This window comes from Mustela nivalis, assembly GCF_964662115.1.
Source record: "Mustela nivalis genome assembly, chromosome: 4".
Lineage (NCBI taxonomy): Eukaryota > Metazoa > Chordata > Mammalia > Carnivora > Mustelidae > Mustela > Mustela nivalis.
This window is the reverse complement of record NC_139023.1, coordinates 57,296,399-57,313,292: the sequence shown is the minus strand read 5'-3', so window position 1 is coordinate 57,313,292 and position 16,894 is coordinate 57,296,399.

The following is a 16,894-nucleotide window of genomic DNA, read 5'->3' as shown; positions in this document are numbered from 1 at the left end:
TAGTTGTTTCAAATTGAAAGTTACAATACCACCACTATTATATTACAGGAGTTATTAAATTCACCAGTAGGTTGTGTTACTTAATATATTAATAAACACACACATATATTACTATGTCAGGGTTTGTTATGTTTAGTGTTTTGATAACTAGAATTTAGTAATTGATTTACTTGTGATTCTTCGTATTATATTTAATGTAATAAAGATATTACTTGTGAAAAGAGTCCAAAAAATAAACCATTATCTATGGGTGTAGGGATCTAGGGATATATGACATAAAAAGGTGAAGACCCCATTCTATAGTAACTAGAGGAGACCTAGTGAGATGCCCACAGGGATGTTTAGAGACAGAACAGAGTAGTTCAGATGCTTTTGGCTGCAAGAGCAGAAAACCAGACTCTGATTTAGCCACAGAGGTGCGTATTATCTCATATAATTTTAAATCCAGACCTAGGGGGTGGGTTGATTCAGTAGATCACAAATGACATGAGTGGCCCAGCTTCTATCAGTGTCTCTATTCTGCTATCCACAGTGTGAACTTGGTGGTAAGATGGTTCCCTCAAGTTCGTGACTTGGCTGCAGCCATAGGGCTACTGGCTACTCTTTGTTTACATCTAGTAGGAGTCAGAAAAAACACGCTTTTCCTGTTGTTCTCTTTTACAAGTTAGGGAAAATATTGAAATCTCTAGCAACTTCTCCTGGTGATTCTTTGGAGAGAACTGGGTCACAGTTTTATTCATCAATCAGTAATAAAAAAAGAATGGTGTGATTAGAAGACATGACTGGGGTTAATCAGAAACATCTGCCTCTACCCTACCCAGTTCAAGAGTTAATTCCCCAAACTGTATATTGTGGCTATATGATGGGGAAAGAGAGGAAATCCTGTGTGGCCCACCATAGTATCTGCATCTTTGTGATCATCATGTTCTTGGTCTACAGAATAATGTATTGGGGATGCAGGGTTTGGTTGTTTAAACATCTTCTATAACATCCTTCTTTGAATCTTTACATGCAGAAGCACCAGGAGGGACAGTGGGTGGATGAGCAAGGTGCTAGGTGGGGATGCAGGGGAAGTAATGTGTGGGATTCCTCTTCGAGGAGAAGTAAAGTTTTGTGCCATTTTCTAATTGATGTGTCCAAAATGAGTTATAGATAAGCAGAGCCATTGAACACTTTAACCATCAAGGCCATTGCACAAGGTCAAGGCCAGCTGAAGTCTCAAGATTATTGCCTCTAACCAAGAGCAAACTCCTCTATTTCCTGCAGTGAGCCTTATAAATGTGCATCACATTTTATGTGCATGCCAGGATCAAGGCAGGCAAGCACTGGCTTTATAACTGAGAACACTTTAGAGCAAGACAGCTTTGCTTCACATTTGAGCTCTCCTAGCTCTATAGCTTCTCTGTACCTTGACTTCCTCACTTATAAAATAGCAATGGCAATAACCATGATCTTCTCCCAGGGTCATAGTGAGTTTTAAATAATTTATTTCATGCCCAGTATGTTTTTCAAGTGCCTAGCATGTATACAGCATTAAATAAATTTTACTGTTCAAAACCAAAAGCTCCTCACCATCCCTTCTTCCTCTAACTAGGAGACTACAGCAATGCAAGACCCATTGTTCCAGAAATGCCTGTAATCCAAGTGGTACATGTTTTGTGTATTCAATAGGTATTTTCAAAAAACACACAAAAACATGTGAACTACCTCAACCCAGTCTTTTTCCTGGTGGGACAGGCATTGCAGGGTCTGGACATATAACATATCATGAGCTTAAGTCTGAACTTGAACCTATAACTGCAAACACATGCAAATACACATACACCCCAAATAAAAGAAACATACACAAGAAAACCCACTGTAAATAGCAAAGACAACATAAATAATTACCTCCAGCCTGAGTGCTCAAGGCATCACAGCTAGGAGAGTATAAAGGAGACTGTATGACCACCTATACTTGCATACTGATATTATAGATTGACCATAGAAAGTCATCCTTCTCTCTGCCCCAGCACTCTGAACACAAACTAAATCAGGTGATTCCTTCAGCAACCAGTGGGGAGTCTCACATACACTCACGGCAAACCCTGTCCACGGGGAGGAATATCTCTGAGCATCAGAAGATCTTAATGACCCCTTCAGATTCTTTCTGTATATCCTCCCTCTGTAAGGGAACAAGCACTACTCTGAATGTCTGTGTCTTTCTCCAAGCTATTTCTCCTTCACACATATGCACACACTCATGCACACACACAGATCCATATTTATTCCTAAAAATAAAATAGATAATTGATGGTCTGATGGAGAAGTCTGGGCTCCCCACCAGTATACACATGGTCCTACTCCACATGGTCTCTCCTGCTGAGGTGTTGTGCCCTGCTAGTGAGTCACAGATAACTATCCAAAAGTGAGGGGAGGAAGACAGATTGGTGGTTTGAGGAAAAATTCAAAATGGCAGTTGCATCAGGCAGCAAGAAAAGAAGTTATAGGAGAAGCCATATTGTTTTTCTGCTAAGAGTGCTGTGTATAAGGAATAAATTGGCAAGTGTTGACGGATTAACGATGGTGGCATCTGCTAGAAACAGGTGGTGGTTCACAGGGGCCATGAAGATGCTCCTAAAATTAGGAAACCTCCCCTGCCTCACACATGCTTGGGCTTCCACTTCCTCTTTTCTCGTCAGAGTACATGAGATTCAGATGCTGCACACAATCCAAAAAGGAATGGGCTGAGTGTGGTGTTAACTGCGACATATTAGACACACATCTTCTCCTTAATTCAATCTCTTTCTATTCCTGTATTTTCCTGTAATATGAGTATGCCAGCAATAGAGAAAAGAGATGGGCTGGCCTGTTCTATGTAATACACATTTCTGAGAAAGTAAAAGAAATGCCAGATGATACAACACCTCCTGAAGCTATTAGCCTGGGAAGCTCAGACAAGCCAAAGAAAGCATTTCCATTGAAAACAAGGCTGGGATCCCCTTGACTTCAGCATATGGCTGTGCTCTTGACTGATATTAAAACAATAACAACAGACACTTCTCCAAAAAAGACATACAAATGGCTAACAGACACATGAAAAACAATGTTCATTATCACTAACCATCAGGGAAATTAAAATAAAAACCACATTGAGATATCACCTTACATCAATTAGAATGGCCAAAATCAACAAGACAGTAAACGACGTGTGTTGGAGAGGATGTGGAGAAAGGGGAACCCTATTACACTGTTTGTGGGAAAGCAAGCTGGTGCAGCCACTTTGGAAAACAGTGTAGAGATTCCTCAAAAAATTAAAAATAGAGCTACCCTATGACCCTGCAATTGCACTACTGGGTATTTACCCCAAAGATACAGATGTAATGTAAAGAAGAGCCATATGCACCCCAATGTTCATAGCAGCAATGTCCACAATTGCCAAACTGTGGAAGAGCTGAGATGCCCTTCAACGGACGAATGGATAAGGAAGATGTGGTATATATATACAGTGGAATACCATACAGGCATCAAAAGAAATGAAATCTTGCCATTTGCAATGACATGGATGAAACCAGAGGGTATTATGCTTAGAGAAATAAGTCAATCAGAGAAAGATAATTGTCATATGATCTCCCTGATATGAGGAAACTGAGAGGCAATGTGGGGGGGTTGGGAGGAGGAAAAGAATAAATGAAGCAAGATGGGATTGGGAGGGAGACAAACCATAAGTGACTCTTAATCTCACAAAACAAACTGAGGGTTGCTGGGGGGAAGAGGGGTTGGGAGAAGGGGGTGGGGTTATGGACACTGGGGAGGGTATGTGCTTTGGTGAGTGCTGTGAAGTGTGTAAACCTGGCGATTCACAGACCTATACCCCTGGGGATAAAAATATATTATATGTTTATAAAAAATTTAAAAAAAAAAAGATGTGGTCCATATGTACAATGGAATATTACTCAGCCATCAGAAAGGATGAATACCCAACTTTTGTATCAACATAGGAGGGACAGGAGGAGATTATGCTAAGTGAAATAAGTCAAGCAGAGAAAGTCAATTATCATATGGTTTTACTTACTTGTGGAGCATAAGGGATAACATGGAGGACATTAGGAGAAGGAAAGGGAAAGTTAATTGGGGGAAATTGGAAGGAAAGATGAAGCATGGGAGACTGTGGACTTTTAGAAACAAACTGAGGGTTTTAGAGGGGCAGGGGTGGAGGGAGGTGTGAACCTGGTGGTAGGGCATGTACTGCATGGAGCATTGGGTGTGGTGCATAAACAATGAATCTTGGAACACTGAAAAAAAATTAAATTAAGATGTAAACAAACAAACAGACAAACAACAGCAATGACAACATAAAACAAAAAACAATGGCAGTTTGGAATCCTTCATCTTTCTCTCTCCCTGGAAGGCTAGCTTAAAGGGTGTTTGCCCGATAGCTGAATAATGTCAGCAGGTCATAGATCCTGGGATAATGCTGTTATTGAGTTAAGTGTGAAATGAAGTGACCTGTCTGTTTATTGAGACATTGAGGAAGGTAAATAGGTTATTCAAATCTTTGGGCTTTACTAAGAAGTGGTATGTGTTTGTGTGTATGGGTTTTATGTGTATATATCTTCAGTGTCCCCCCACCCCCATCCTTCACTAACATGGAATGACCACTTGCAGTTTTTTCTGTGGGTCCTATCATCTTACCACCTTGCAGTAGCTACTGCTGATGCCCACTGTGGGACTTCTGTCCTGCTGAATATAGCTGGTGATCTCTGCTCCACTGATCACTGCTTTATCTCAACCTGGCCCTGGAGGAGTGGATCAGAGTGCTAACATGTCCACTTATGAAAATGCAGAGAAATTGTCCAACCTTCCTGATCTTTTGTATCCTCACCTCTAAAGCATAGAAAACATTAATTGGTAACATTTACTGAACACTCATTTTATGCAGGCATTTTCCCAAGCATTTTGCATTAATCCTTCTCTTAGAGTTGTGGTAAAGCTTAAGTGAATGCATAGAAGTAAATGCTTAGGACATTATTTGGAATGTAGTAAATGTTTCTGCTACTATTTCTATGACAATTGCAGCTCATTTTATGATTACTGTATCAGTTTGGTAAGGTTGTCATAACAAAGTAGCATAGCCTTAAACAACAGCAGTTTCATTCTGGAAACTATTGTATCTCTGTCCTAATCTCCTCTTCTTATGAGAACAGCAGTCATATTGGATTAGATACCTCCCATATTACTTCATTTTACCTTAATACCTTTTTAATGGCCAATTTCCAAGTATAGTCACATTCTTAGTTCCTATGGGTTAGGACTTCTATATATGAATTGGGGGGTGAGTAGGGCACAGTTCAGTCCTTAACAATTAGAGTACATGTCTTTGCCTTACATACCTACTGTGAAGTTCTGGAGATGACTTCACAATAAGAATTTCATGGAAATTGAGTTTGAAAATAAGAGAGAGATGAAGAAAGAGAGTATAGAAAATGACTTACGACTATAATCTACTGTGACCGGGTTTAACAACCTCAGGTCACTTTTATTTATTTATTTATTTATTTATTTATTTATTTATTTATTTTTCATTTATTTATTTTCAGCATACCAGTATCATTATTTTTTCACTACACCCAGTGCTCCATGCAATCCGTACCACCACCTGGTACCCCGACCTCCCACCCACCCCCATCACTTCAAACCCCTCAGATTGTTTTTCAGAGTCCATAGTCTCTTATGATTCACCTCCCCTTCCAATTTACCCCAACCCCCTTCTCTCTAACTCCCCATGTCCTCAGGTCACTTTTAAGAGCACTGGAATGCTGAGTCCGCAGGATCCTTGCAGCTCATTGTCATCTCATCTTTCCCAGAGAGTGCATTCAGTAGCAGGTCTATTCCAGTGGAAGTCTGGTTCTGACCAAGTCCATGAGGCCACAGAAGAGAAGGGAAGTAGTCATGTCTTATGTTATTCTAAGATCATCTTCTCCAGTTATGACTTATTGACTTAGGATGTGCAGTTTCCCAGGATAAATGTCCATTTCCTTCATAAAGAAATCCCATCCATCCTCATGGGTCTTGCTCTTTGGCTCTGGTAAAGCAATCATAGTAAAACTTAATAGGTCATTCTGAAATATTCTTTAATTGAAAAATAGTGTCAAAGAGAAACAGGCTCTGAAATTTATTTTATATTTTGATATCACATTTTGGCAAATGATTTTACATTACTTTTTTCTACTTTTTAATATGTGATTGAGCGAAGCCTATCCTCTATCTTGGCCTTGTTTTCAGTCATGTTTATTTAATTTTGTTCATGTTGAAGTTGTTATTTCAAGTATGATTCTCAACTCCACAGTGGTTTAATTTTTCTCTTCCTTTTTTCTTTTTCTGATCTATTCTCAATTCTGCAGCATTATCAGTTTCAGTTTCTTTTCATTTTATCTCTATGGTTTATCCTTTGAGCTTTTTTTTTCCCCAGAGAAACTTTTTAATTGCCTTTGATATCTGATTCTTTCTTATTTTCTAGAGTAATTTTGATAAAGTTTAGGTATTTTATTGCTTAATCTTTTTCAGCAACACTATTACCGTATTTTTTTTTCAGTGTTCCAAGAATCATTGTTTATGCACCACACCCAGTGCTCCATGCAATACGTGCCCTGCTTAATACCTACCCCAGGATCACCCATCTCGCCCACCTCCTCCCATCCAAAACCCTCAGTTTGTTTCTCAGAGTCCACAGTCTCTCATGCTTTGTCTCTCTAATTGTAGAGCCTGTGCAAAAGTTCTGAACCACTTCCTTTCTGTTACACATGTCTGATGCTTGGAGAAGACCATTTCTTCTGAGTTAGCTATTTGCTCCCAGCAGTGGGATAGCTGGCAGAAAACACAGGGCTGAGAAAGTCAACACCTTACATTTTGATTAATGGTCTCAATCTTTCTTAAATCAATGTCATCTGGCTTGAGGACATGTTCCTCTAGTATTCAAAAGGCTTTAAGGCTAACAGACAACTTCTGAAAATCTTAGGTGCTGTGTGCTTATTTCTATCTGCTTTTCTTCCCTCCTTCGAGATTGCCCCTAGGTGGCTGTCTCACTAATATTATTGCTAATAAAGTTGACCCATGTCTTCATGGGTCTTCCTTCTGCTCCATTTCTTAAGTGGTCTGAAGGCTTTCTGAGGATATATTCTCTTCTATCTACCCAGTCTTCCTATATACCTTCATCTAGTAGAAGGTAATTGGATGGGGTTTTTTGCACCACTGTGACAGTTATTTTAGAGAAATATACATCTGTACATAAATTTGAAGAGTCTATCATTATCCCTATTTTAAAATACCTTATTTCAGACATTCTTTATATATATACATATATATATTCATATATAATTTCTTTGTTTTAAGACATTTCACCAAATATATTTGTATTTATGTGATTATGTAAAATGACTCCCCCTCAGCATTTAGCATATTCATAATTAATGGTTTATAAGTAATAATGTAAGATATGGAAAATCAAGGGCCTTGTATTTTAAGGAGCACGAAGACAAGGCAAGATTTTTTTCCTAGTCATCTTTCTAGGATAAAATGAAAACTACAAGATTCATGAAGGCTGGGCGGTTTTATTACCTGCAATAGCACATTGCTTATGCTAGTGCATGGAACAGAGTAAATCTCAACAAATTTATGTTGAATGAATGAACAAAGTCCATGCCTACAGATCTTTACTGCTATTTTTATAATCTCAGCTCTACATTGACTACGAACAAACCCTCAAAGAGAAAAAATAAAGGCACTTCACAAGAAAAAAATTAGGACCTTAGATTAACCTGAAACCACACTGACAAAGAAATATATTTTGGTCCACCCCCCCCCCTATTTACAAAGTCTATATTCTTCTAAGATGAAAAGAGATATCCAATTTATATGAGCAGTAAGGACACACCTTCTGATTCTATTAGGTTAATTTTGACCCCAGTATGTGTCCTCTAGTCACCCAAAAGAGTGAGAATTTTCCAATTTTTTTCATATCCAAATGGTAAGTGTTATTTTCCTTTCTTCAGGAACAATAACAACAACAAAAAGATTTGTTTCAAAGCTCAACTTAATTTATCTTCTATCACAGGACAGAAAGTGCTTACCATTTTTAGGCGAGAAAATTTGCCAACGTCTATTCCTACTAAAATTAAAGAAAATAGTTGCAGCATAGGTATTTTATCATGGGTATTTTTAAGGTAAATAACTGTTGAGGTTGGAGTCAATGTAGGGGTTGATGACTGGGGAATGGTAGTTAAAATGTGTAGACTGTGTATCATAGAATACTGTATTATAGGAGCTACAGGATAGGTGTATCCACAGCTTGGCTACACTTTCAAAACTTAATGCTAAGTGAGAAAACAAAAGAAACAAAATAAGGTCTAGAGGAAATACCATAAAATATAAATCAAATATTCACAACAAAAGTATCCATATTCTACAAGGATATATACAAATAAAAGGACAGAAATAAAAAGAAAAACACTGAGTGGTCATTTTGGAAGAGGAGAGGAATAAGAGTCAGTGATAAGGATACAGTGTAATACATATATACATACACACACATGCATGCATACAACTAGAGAGGTGCCTTGTAGGAATTGATAGTAAATTAAGGAGTATGACAGGCTCAACCTAAAGCAACATGAAGTTTAAAAACACACATTTGCAGGATATAAGAAGGAATGTGATGAAAACTTACTGAATTGAGTACTTCTGTATTAAAGAGGAAATATGACATGGGGTATGAAGGAGAATGGGGAGTAGAAATAACTTTAAAGTTTATACATAGAGAGATGTATAAAAAGAAAAACAACTAGCAATGCTCATTTCAAGGTCATCTCTCAATTCCCCAGTGTTGCTCTGCATTGGAATGAGCCACATCGATGTCCCTATCATTCTAAACAGATCTGTAATACTAGGGTAGAAGAAAGTTGTCAACGATGTGGGCAGAGCTACAAGGATGCAGGAGGTCACTGTTACTAACTGTGGGACTGGGTATGGAGAATTCTGAGCTTTAATCTCTCAAGGTACTGAGGCAGGATTGTCATCTTGAGGAAGAAGAGTAATAGCAAGGACAGGTATGCAGACAGACCCAAGCACAGAATGCAAAGTAGAAGGTAAGTAAAGGCTCACCACAGGAGCCAGTTAATGGGGTTGTGGTTGCATATCATCTATATACTCAGAGGCAAGGAGGAAGTAGGATATTTTTCCTATTAATTTATAATTTAAAATTATTTATAATATTAATTTATAAGTGTTAAATATTTTCTTTAACTTAATAAAAAGAGTTTTTATTTAATTTTTATTATAAGAGTAGTAACAGTTTATTGTAGAATATTTTGAAAACAAAAGCAGAGAGAAAGAAAAAATGTTCATAGTCCAATGAACTACTATGATTATTTCAATGTATTTCCTTCAGATGTTTTCCAGATATAATGTTATTTTGTAATTTTGGTATACATAATTCTAATTATGCTTATTTTCTCACTTAACATTCATAATTCAAGCAATTTGTTAAGTTACCACACACTTTTTACATTCATTTTAATGCCTTGAATAATGTTACATTAAGGTAGGTTAGCCAAAATTGATATAACTATCCCCATCTATGGTGTGTCTTTTTTCCCCTCATAATATAAGGTAATGACTATTCTCTATACTTAATGCTTTATGTTCTCCATATTTCTCAATAGTTTCTCAAAAAAGATCACCACAGAGGCACTTGGGTGGCTCAGTCAGTTACGTGTCTGACTTTTGGTTTCAGATCTCATGGTCAAGAGATCAACTCCCTCATGGGGTTCCAAGCTCAGTGGGGAATCTGCTTGAGATTCTCTCCCTCTCCCCCTACCCATCCCACTTGTGTTCTCTCTCTCCTTCTCTCTAAAACAAATAAATAAATCTTAAAAAAAGAAAGATCCCCACAATAAAATTACTAATAATAAAAATCATGAACATTTTAAGGATCTTGACACATGTGGTTAAGTTGTTTTCAAGAAAGGTTGTGCCAAGACATGCCATCATCAGGAAAGAATGAAAGTCCAAAGCTCATGATTATAGCTGTTGCTGCCTAAGACCAGAGGCTGCTAAACTTTGTTGTTTGTAAAAATCATATGAGCAGCTTGTTAAACTCCACATTCCAGATGCCACTCATAAATATCCTGATCCAGTAGGTCAGAACTCTGCATCTTTAACAAGCAACTCAGTGTGACTAACATAAGAATTAAAATAAATACATGTTGCAAATACCATTTTGAGATATCACTGGGGGTTCCTTTTACACCGAACTATTTTCTATAGCTAAATGAGATGTCATAAATCCAGAAATTGCTTGTTTTCAGTAAAACATGGCAACCTTATGGTTCTGACTATTCTATCTTGTGTTTTACCCTGTTAATGTACTTTTAACTTTTTCTGGATGAGCCCAAACCAGGTGACCCTTGATTAAATGAAAATTTTATGAACATTAAGTAGAAATACTTCTCTCATCTTTGCATTACTTGCCAAGAAGAAAGAAATACTAGTGAAGTTGGGTTGTTAAGAGCCAAAATTTTTGATAGAAAATAAATATCTATAGGGAAAATAATGAGTCTTGAGGCATGTGGGACTTCAGCATGTTCTGCATCTAGGCAATGTTTCCCTCCAAATATGCCTACTATTATCGCTTAGCCTGATTCAATCCTAATACAGTGGACCTCTGTGGAGGAAGAGCATGTGTGTCCACTGATCTGTGTGAGCCCTTCTCCACTATCACGGAATGATCTATTCTGCCTTGTTTCTTTGTCCTTGTTTTGTTGGTGCAAGGGAGACTTGGGACCCTGGCTAGCAGTTAGAGTCCTTTCCACCAATTTTGAACATGAGATTCAGTCATAGTTTTCTCCCATTGGATAATGAAGCTCTTGATGCTTGGGAGCTGTCTATGGTCCTGTCTGTAGTAAGGGAGAAGAAAGGTAGCATGGAGAGTAAGAAACAGATTAGGAATAAGAGAAATAGCTCTGATGGCATTAAATTCTTAATTCTAGATGTTTTTAGGTATACCAGCTTCCTTGTCCTTTTGACAGCTTAACTGTCCCACAGGATACGCCAATACCCTATGAATAATTTCCCTGTTATTCATAAGGTTCTTGGAGTTGGGTTTTTATTACTTACAGGTATAATAACCCTAATTCGTGCAATTCAGAATTTTTAATAAACACATTCTTGTTTCCTGAGCCTAACAACACCACCTTTAGGCCTTGCCAAAGAAGAATCAGGAGGCAAGGACAGCATGGAAGGTGCTCAATACTGTTGTTAGTAGAAAGGGCTTAATTTCTGAGTTTGTTGTTTGTTGTTTGTTTGTTTGTTTTTAATAGGATGGATGTATAACACTACAATAGTTTCAGGAGTACAACATAATGGTTGTATATATGTACATATATGATCACCATAAGTTTAGCTAACATCCGTCACCTCACATAGTAACATTTTTTTTCCTTGAAAAGAACTTTTAAGATCTACTCTGTCAGCAACTTTCAAATATACAAAACTGTATTTTAAATTTCAGTCACCATTTATTCTTCTCCTACCCACTTAAGCCTCCATGTTGCATCACCACTTCCTCATATCAGGGAGATCATATGATAGTTGTCTTTCTCTGCTTGACTTATTTCGCTAAGCATGATACGCTCTAGTTCCATCCATGTTGTTGCAAATGGCAAGATTTCATTTCTTTTGATGGCTGCATAGTATTCCATTGTGTATATATACCACATCTTCTTGATCCATTCATCTGTTGATGGACATCTAGGTTCTTTCCATAGTTTGGCTATTGTGGACATTGCTGCTATAAACATTCGGGTGCATGTGCCCCTTTGGATCACGACGTTTGTATCTTTAGGGTAAATACCCAATAGTGCAATTGCTGGGTCATAGGGATAAAAATATATGTTTATAAAAAATAAAAAGTTAAAAAAAAATTTTTTTCAGTCACCATGCTTTACATTATACCCAGAACTTATTTACCTTTTAACTGGAAGTCTGTATCTTCTGACCCCTTACCCATTTGCCTCATCTCCTATCCACTAGCCTTGCCAACCACCAATCTGTTCTCTGTGTCTATTAGTTTATTTTTCTTAGATTCTATGTATAATTGAGATCATACGTGTTTGTCTTTCTATGTCTGACTTTTTTACTTAGCATAATGCTCTCAAGGTCCATCTATGTTAAGCAAATAGCAGGAATTCCTTCTTTCCCATGGCTGAGTAATATTCATATATTCTCTTTAATTGTTGATTGGTGGACATCTAGATTATTCCCGTGTCTTGACTGTTGTAAATAATAGTTTAATGACCATAAGTGTTCAGATATCTCTTCAGAACCACATCATTTCCTTTGGTTGTATGCCCAGAAGTGGGATTGTTGGATCTTTTGAAGAATATGCATGCCATTTTCCATAGTGGCTATACAATTTGTTTTCATATCCACAGTGCAAAAGGGCTCCCCTTTCTCCACATCCTCACCAACACCTTTTCTATTGTCTTTCTGGTGATAGCCACTTTAAAAGTGTGAAGATATATCTCATTGTGGTTTTGATTTGCTTTTCCCTGACAATTAGCACATTGAGCACCTTTTTCATGTATCTGTTGATATTTGCATATCTTTTGTTTGAGGAAAAAAAAAAATGGCCATTCAGTTCTTATACCCATTTTTAATTGGATTTTTTTTTTTTTTTTTTTTGCTATTGAGAAGTCTAAGTTCTTTATATATTTTGGATATCAATCCCCTATTAGATATGTGATTTACAATTTTTCCCATCCTATAAGTTGCCTTTTCACTTTGTTAATTAATGGTTTCCTTTGCTGGGAAGAACTCTAGTTTGATGTCATCCTTCTTGTTTATTTTTGCTTTTGTTCCCTTCGCTTTCAGTATGTGCTACACTTTTTGAGCCATACAGATACGGATTCAATCCTAATGCTCCTACCTCTTACATATATGACCTTGAATGAGTTGTAAACCTCTCTCAGCCTCTATTTCCCCCAGTTGCCAAATTGGGCTGGTTTTTTTGGGCTGGTTTTTTTTTTCTCACATAATTATGGGGCTTGGTGAAATTTTACATAAATGTGCCTTATATGGAGCCTTGTGCATAAAAGATGTCCCATATTCCCCACTCTGAATTGTAGCTAAAGAATATTCCTTGAAAATGACAGCTTTGAGGTTTTATTTCTTCTGGTTCTACAAACTCTGCCTTACCCAGAACCTCTGTAGCCAAAAGTTTCTTATATCTTCCTTTTATAACAAGGTCCAGGATTTACTGGAGTGAAAAATGAAGTGATTTAGTTTTTGAAATAGCTTTGGAGAATTTTCCCAATAATTGCCTTTGGGTGTGACCCTTAGACAAGTCAAGTTTACCTAAAGATAAAATGATTATAAATAATTCTCAAAGAAACAGTCTTTTGTTTTGTACCACATTTTCATTCTGCACAGTTTTCTATTCATCATCTCTCCCAAGTTTCAGTTAAGGCAAATATTATCATCCTATAAACAGGAGTCAAACTGAAGCTTTCTATCCTTTAATTCAGTCAATATTTACTGGACCAGGCGTTGTATTGGATTCTGGGTATAAATGAAGAGAATAATAAGATGTGGTCTCAGCCATCTAAGTCAAGTTGGAGGATAGACAAGCTAATGGTTAGTGTTCAAAAGGTGGGAGAAGAGGGATGCCTGGGTGGCTCAGTTGGTTAAGCAGCTGCCTTCGGCTCAGGTCATGATCCCAGCGTCCTGGGATCGAGTCCCATATCGGGCTCCTTGCTCCGCAGGGAGCCTGCTTCTCCGTCTGACTCTGCCTTCCGCTCTGTCTGCCTGTGCTCGCTCTCGCTCGCTCTCTCTGACAAATAAATAAAATCTATAAATAAAATCTTTAAAAAAAAAAAAGGTGGGAGAAGAGGCAAGCTTCATTCTACAGATGAGCAGAGAAACAAGATCTGAAAGAGGTGACTTTGCTTCAGGACCAGAACTAAAGCTAAAAATGCAAAGGATGGCTCTTTCTGATATTCAGTAATTGTTACATCATGGAAGACCGATTAGGTAGTGTGTGTTCTGTTTAATCTAATATTCTACATATTTGTGAATGCTGCCTCTAATGACAATAGATTAAAGTTTTTGAAAAAAGAAAATAGGGACAAATGTAATATGGCACTCTTGACTCTGGCCTTCAGGGATGCTGTTCTAAATATCAATTTGCATCATAATATAAATTTGAAAGTAAATAAGGTGTGGTGATTAAAAGTGAAGGCTATGAAGTTCACACTGCCTGTCTTAACACCCTAGATCTCTCACAAACCAGGAAAAAAAATGCTAAAATACTCTGTAACTCAGTCTTCTCATTTTTAATGGAGGCAGTAATGATGCCTACTTCATAGTGTTCTTGTCAGGGGAAGAAGGTAGCCAACCCATAGCCTTAGCAGAGTGCTTGGCACATTGCAAGAACTTAATGTTTTATTGCTAGAAGATAGCACAGTTCAGGATGGGAAAAGGCCCTCCCATAGTCTAGAACAGAGTAGTCCTAGACTTCTTATCATTCTTCCTCAGAACTTTGCTTGGTTTTGCTATTCAAAGGGTGAGGAAGACTCCCAAGCCTAAATTATTATATGGACAATAAAGAATAAAAAAATCAAGATGGGAGGAATGAAGTAATTTCTTTCATTCTTACCTTCCTTCCAAAGAAGGATCTGTGGCCCCAAGGCTGAGAATTTAGCTTCTCTGGTCTTATAAGTGTGAGCTACATGCCAAGAACTGTGGTTCAGACATGGCTTCACAAAAATTTATTAAATTCTTATCTCCTTAAGGTTGGATAATCAAGTAGTCCACCAAAAAGTTTGGAAACCATCTTGCTCTCTTACTTATTTTGATGAGGAGCTTAATTTAAGAGTCACTTCATTAATATTAATAGCTCTCATATATTAATTAGTAGGACTGATTTGTAGGCAAATTTAATGACCCAAGATGAGAAAGTTGAAATTCAGTTTTTTCAGCTAGATCTTGCCTAAATGACTCATGTACATTTTGGAAAAATCTCATGACTCCTTACTAACCACCCTTATCAATATAAGTACTCATTTTAATTCTCTCTATGTTATCTAACACTTCATAAAAAAAAAAAAAAAAAGAGTGTAAAGTCTACTTATGGAACCCTTTCCCACATACCATGATATTTATCTCTGAGTACCCAAGACCACATAAATCTCCTTGAGTCATAATTGTTAAGCTAATGGCAATTAGAAATACTTAAGATTTTTTTTTCAGGTTTAATTTTTATCTTTTGGAGGAAAAATGCATATCACATTTATATTTTAATTTGCACACAAAATCCATCTGCAACTATTTTGTTAATCTAAAAAGTGTTTTTGTTTATATGTATACAGCATTCTCTTTACTGGAAAAATGTATCTTGGAACTTGGATTCTCAATCAAAATTATTTCCCTTGAAACACAAGCTAAAAGATTACTTTTCCTTGATATTCATGCCCTTATTGGGAGTATCAACTTGTATATTTTTACTTCCTGATAAAATATTTATGAAGGGAAGACATTCCCTTATCTATCAAATTATATACTCTAATTCAGCAAACGCTTTATCTTCTGGAACATAACTTTAATTGGCAAATATGGGCCTGTGCAATTCTCGCAAGATTATTTCAGATTAAGATCTCTAAGGTTTTTGCTTTTATGCCAATCTCTGCAAGGGAAAAAAAAAAAAAAACAACCTGTTATAACTTCTCCCAAAGTGTTCTGACTTTTTGCAAGCTGTATAACAATGGTTTTATTCAAATTGATGCAAATTTGGAAAGCCCTTGACATTTTCCCTTAACCAGACATTTAAAAAAATAAATAAATAAAACCCCACAAAATCCAAATAGCAGGTGTTGACTTTTATACATCCAGCCATCAAATGAACTTCTTATGTTTTCTTTCTTAAGTTTCCAGAAAACTCTGAACCTACGCTAGAGTTTGAAGAAATAGGTCATTGATCCAGCAGCACATAAAACCCACTGAGTTTTTGCCCTGCAGTAGAGTATTTGGCAGATGTTTCTGTGGTGATTTGAGGAGCATCTTAAAACAGATTGTCAAGGACACTTTGGTACAAGGACAACCGTAAATCAAATCCTTCCCTCACTTCCCCTCTCCTGCTCACTTTCATCTATTTACTGTGAAATAATGACAACTGAAACTTTTTTGCCACTACCAGGAGTGCCATGAGGACTCACATTTACTGCAAAGCCCATAAAACTCCAACCTTGTGTTTAATAAAGTGGGCGGAGAAGAAGCAGGAGAAGTCTCACCAAGTTAGGAGTTTATGAAATTCATTATTGGAAAATTCCACTGTGTGAAGTTTATAGACATGTGATTTGATGCTTGGTGCCTTTAAGTATCTGGGTGGTTTATTTGCTTTTTGGTTTTCTTTTTAATTGTTTTTGCTTTTTGTGTTGCTGGTGGTGTTGATTTTGGTTTTTCCTCAATATTTTAGATCAAAGACTTTACTTTCTGTCTTATCTCACCATTAAAGGTCAAAATATGACTGCCTTCTCATTGTTCAATATAATTACCGTGAAAATTCCTAACTACTTTCTTTCATCTGATCTTTGAAGATTTAGAAAAGTTGAATACTCTGGTTTGAGGATATGATACTTGCTTTGGATTGATATTTTGTGGTTTTTTTTTTTGTTTTGTTTTGTTTTTTTTTTTTTTTTTTTACAGGCTCAGAAAGCACTCTACTTTCTCTCAGGCATTAGAGTCCTTCTGAAATCCAACCTTTAAGGTCTTGGCCATATTTTTACTTTTTTTCCTCCTTTAGTTCCCACTGTACTTGATTTACATAACTCTTTAACACTTCCATTTCTGGGAGATGGAGGCAGTC